Here is a 5,203-nt window from a genome sequence, read left to right as displayed (position 1 = left end):
GGGGATAGCCTTTACACGTTGGCGAGGAAGCACCATTGTTGGCTCTGCAAATGCATCTACGATGCGATTATCTAATGATGTCAAAGGCAAGATTATGGCACGTGAGATTAGGTCATATGAGCGCACGTGGACTGGAGATATTGGGCATCCGTAACCTTTTGAAAGGCTAGAAGATCAGCACACTCGAATATTGTGAGCATTGCGTTCTGGGGAAATAGAAGAAGGTCGGCCTTTGGCAAACCACGGAACGGGGAGGGTGCTAGACTACGTCATTCAAATTTATAGGGTCCTACAAACTTCCGTGAAGGGCGGAAAGAGGTATTTTTCTCCACTTTCGTTAATGATTTCTCACGAAAATTTTATGTGCATTTTTTTAAGGCAAAAAGTGAAGTTTTTGAAGCATTTAAAGAGTAGAAGATTTTGATTGAGAATTAAATGGAGCGAAAAATCAAATATCTTTGCACATACAACGGCTTGGAGTTTTGCAGTGAAGAGTTTAATGATTTGCGAGGGTTATTTAGAATCTCGAGACATAGGTGCATCGGGCACACCCCCGCGCGGAATGGAGTTGCGTGAGGATGAACGACTCTTCTTGCAAAGGCTCGTTGTGTGCTCCTATAAGCCAAAATGTCCAAAGTATTTTGGGTTGAAGCAGTTCACACTGCTAGTCATATTGTCAATCGATCTCCAGCATTGGCTATTGACTTTAAGACTCCGAATGAGGTATGACCAGGTGAACCCTCTAACTATTCATACTTACGAGTATTTGGGTGTCCAGCTTATTATCATGTTAATGAAGGAAAGCTTGAACCAAGGGCTAAGAAGGCCATATTCGTAGGGTATGTAGATGGAGGAAAAGGGTACAAAATTTGGTGTTAGTCTTTACTCAAATTTATAGTTAGGAGAGATGTCACCTTTGATGAATCCTCTATACTTGATCCTCGTAATGTTTTCGTGGAGTTTTCAGGAAACGAGAACAACGAGCAGGTGGAGCTTCCGGTGGAGCTTACCAAGGAAAATGATCAAGAGACTCAGGTTAAAGATGAGTCAAATGATGTAGACTTGAAGAACTTTCTTGTCGACGAACCGTACACGGTTCGAAGGGAATGGAGAAAGGCGATTCGAAGACGAACGCCTTATAGATCAAGCAAACTTGATTGCGTATGCGTTCGTAGGCTGAGAGAAGAAGAGATAAGGATGCGGAGCCCTCCCGTATGTTCAACTTCTTGCAAGGATCTTTGCCTGTGATGGTGGTTAGCCATGGGAACGGATGGAATCTCTTCACAGAATCGGACATGGGTCTTAGTGAAAAGGCAAAAAGGGAAGAGGATAGTTGGATGCAAATGGGTTTACAGAAAGAAAGAGGGAATTCCTGAAGTGGAAGATGTTAGGTTCAAGGCCAGATTGGTTGCAAAAGGTTTCAGTCATTAGGGAATTGACTACAATGAGATTTTCTTTCTAGTCGTGAAGCATAGCTCAATTCGCGTGCTACTAGCATTGGTTGCACAATTTGACTTGGGGCTTGACAAACTTGATGTGTTGCTTTCTTACATGGTGATCTAGAGGCAATATATATAAATCGACCTAAAAATTTCTAGGGGGAAAGAAGGTCGTATACCAAGTTGAAGAAGTCTTTGTATGGTTTGGCGATCCTCTGAACGGTGGTACAAGAGGTTTGATGGATTCGTGAATACAATGAATTCTCAAGGAATGCGTTTTGATTTGTGTGCATCGCAGAGATGTCACAGTAACTTTCAATGATTTTTTTTGGTATATGTTGATGATATGCTTATTCTTGCTAACAACATTCTGAGATATAAATTCTTTGAAGAAACCGTTGAGTAAGGAATTTGACATGAAGGATTTGAAAGCTGCAAAGAAAATACTTGGTATGGAAATTTCAAGAGAAGACGGTGTTATACATCTTTATCGAAGAGGTACATTGAAAAGGGTTCTCGAGAGATCAATATGCATACGTGCAAAACTGTATAATTTGCAGATTAGCTCCATGCATTTTAAACTTTCGAGTTACAAATGCTCGGTTCAAAATGAGGTGGAGCATATGTCAAGGCTCTTTATGCAAAGCGCAGTTGGTAGCATTATGCATGCTATGGTGTGTACACATCCAGATATTGCTCAATCTGTAAGTGTGGTAAGCAAATACATATCCAACCTAGGAAAAAGGCATTGGAAAGCTATCAAGTGGATATTGAGATATCTCAAGGGAGCTTCTGATGTTGATTTGACCTTTCGAAAAGGTGGTGGACGTATTTTAATTCTCGGTTATGTAGTTCGACTATCACGGGGATTTTGACGAAGGAGGTCCACAATTTGGATACATCTTTCTTCTTGTTGGCGATACCGTTGGTTGGAAATCGACTACTGCGATCAATTGTCGCTTTGTCTACGACGAGCGAATATAGCGACGGCGGAGCGATGAAAAAAAGCTATGCGGATTTGAAAAGGTTTGGTGGCGAATTGAGTTTGGTTAACGGAAGGACTCAACTCTTAGATGTGATAACCCGAGTCTATTCATCTAATTAAAAATCGGCGATTTCATGAGCGCCTTTAACATATTGATATCGTTCCATTTTTATTCGAGATGTTGTTGAAGAGGGAACTATCAAGGTCGTGAAGGTTATCACAAACGATAATCTTTGCGGACATGTTGACCAAAATAGTCCGCTCGCTAAGTTTTACTGCTTGCAAAGGACTTGGCGGATGCAACGTCAGCGATGCAGCTGCGAAAGGAGACGATTTTAGGTGGAGGTGGTATGTTGACAATGGTTTGATTCTTCTTGTTTCTTACAACGGGGTTTCCCGATGAAAGCTTAAGTTAGAATTGTTCATGCGCATGCTCGGAAAGCAAAATGTGGAGATTGAAAGAGTTGATTTTTGTTATGTGATAGAAAACTCATTGCCCAATTTTAATTGGATGACTTTCCATTACTTGGAGCCAAAGAATGCTCAATTACTTGGAGCCAAAGGATACTTGGAGCAAAAGAATGCATTGCTCGGAGCCAAAGGATGCTAAGATGTAGAGGATGATTCAAATGCCCATACGTACACACGGAGTCCAAGTCATTGTTTGCCTATAAAGAAGAGGCAATTCTTCTTTGTTCATCATCCCAAAGAATTCATAAATCCTTTGTAGTAGTAGAGAGTTGAAGAGCAATTAGCTAAGGTGTATTAGGATCTCTCCCCACTTTTCTTTATTAATAATATAAACCCATTTGTTCTCTGGTGGACGTAGGATCATTTGTCCGAACCACATTAAATCTGTGTTCTTTCTTTTACGTTTCATTAACCATGTTTAAATTATTTTCTAGGAGTAAAGTAATCAGCACCGAATTGTAGCAATCATTCAAACTTACATGGCTATTCCGAAATTGCTAGTCTTTCTTATTTTGCATACTCATTTCCATGGTCTCATCCTAGCACAGCCTGATTTACTATTTTCTGATTGTGGTGACAATGCTAACTACAGTACTCTCAAAATAGTGCATACAAGAGCAATATTAACACACTCCTCTCCTCCCTTTCGTCAAATATGAATGTAACGATGGTTTTAACAACACTTTTATTTATCTCAAGGATTGCTCTGATTGCTTAATTGGTGCTTATGGAGATATGGTTGTTAAGTTTGTGGGCCTGACTGCAGGGATGGCTTGGAGTACACCCTAAGAAACTCTAGAATTAAGGTTTTTTTGCAACCTATATAAACTTTTTTATTGGAAAATAAAAAAAAAAGTTGGTGACTGGCCGTGAGTTTTCTTTTTCCTAAGGATTCCACATAAAATTGTGTGTTCTTTCTTTTTATTACTATTGCTTTCATTAGTTGTCTCATAAAATGGCTACTTGCCCGTGAAATAGCAATAGTGGTAGTAGACAAACAGGTAGGGATGGCAAATGGCGCGTTACCGTGCGTAAACCTGTCCGGCTTAATTTTTTACTATTTTTGAATGAATTTGATAGTTTAATACTATCTAAAGAAAAACATCACTGATGCATAGTAATTATTTGGGAAAAGGGTCAAAAATATCCTCTTTTTTTGGAAAAATTTAAAATATCATAGAACTTATTTTCAAAAATACCCCTCTCATCCTTAAAGTTTTCAAATATACCCACCATCTTACGGAAATTATCTCCAAAATAACCCAAAATTATTTTTTAAATCATTCTCCGTCATTTAAACCCAGCCCTAAATAATAACCTTAAGATCCCTTGTTCACGATTCCCTCAAACTTTCAAATCTACATATTGGGGGAATAAGGGATCTTATGGGTTATTATTTAGTTTGGGTCATTTAAATGATGGGCACTTAAAGCGATTTGGGTTATTTTGAGATAATTTGTCAAAACGGTATATTTTGAAAATTTTTAATTTTGACGAAATAAGGATGGCCTATTTTTTTTTTTAGTAGAGGGGGTATTTTGACCCATTTCCCTAATTATTTTGTGTACCACACCCCTGCCCTCTCCTCTCTCTTTACTTTTCACATAAACAGAATTCAGAGTTCAATAGATATCAATATTATGGAAGACTTGACTATCACTTGGCAGGACTTTAAATAGTAATCCACACTTGCTAGCAAAGAATGTGAGAATTTCGAAAAGATTTTATTCCAACTTTTTCTTTCTCTTATCTCCTTTTGCTTTTGTTTTCGACAATCCATTTTTCTAAAAATTACTGTTATCGTTGATGAACAAGGGGAAAACAACCATAAAAGTATCTGTCACCAAGGACCTCACAAGAGAAAACAACAAAAAATAAATTCCCACTACTAAACTGCTGCCACTTTGTGCTGCACTAACTAAATAAATATCAAACACCATTGCTTCCTCTTTTTTCCTCTTTTTAAATTGGTTTAAAGATTTTATTGTTGAATAATTAGGACGTTCAATCCTTACATTGTGGGATTATTAGTTTGGATGTTACTACATTATTTATTACCAGCATAGATTTTTGCTAGCTTTAAATTTTCCTTTCAAAGATTAATAGGCGATGAGGTGGTATTCACCAATGCTTATCTTTAAATAGAATAAGATTTTACATACGAAGATTCGAATAGAAATCATTTCGAATATTGAAGTTCATGAAAATAAACTGGTACCACAGCCACCTACAAAGTCATACTAATTAAAGCCACATGACCAAAGTTGATTCATTTTCGTGTCCCTGCAATTTTTTCTTTTTTTTCCTT

At 37.9% G+C, this 5,203-nt stretch overlaps 1 pseudogene; it reads left to right on the top strand.

Moving 5' to 3' along the window:
* Positions 1-3,374: 3,374 nt before the first annotated feature.
* The window catches only part of LOC132046287 (cysteine-rich receptor-like protein kinase 44), a 7,754-nt pseudogene continuing 5,925 nt past the window's right edge, over positions 3,375-5,203 (top strand).

Source organism: Lycium ferocissimum, chromosome 2 (assembly GCF_029784015.1).
Source record: "Lycium ferocissimum isolate CSIRO_LF1 chromosome 2, AGI_CSIRO_Lferr_CH_V1, whole genome shotgun sequence".
NCBI classification, from domain to species: Eukaryota; Viridiplantae; Streptophyta; class Magnoliopsida; order Solanales; family Solanaceae; genus Lycium; species Lycium ferocissimum.
Note: the sequence above shows the minus strand (reverse complement) of the source record. Positions and strands in the feature narration are given on the sequence as shown.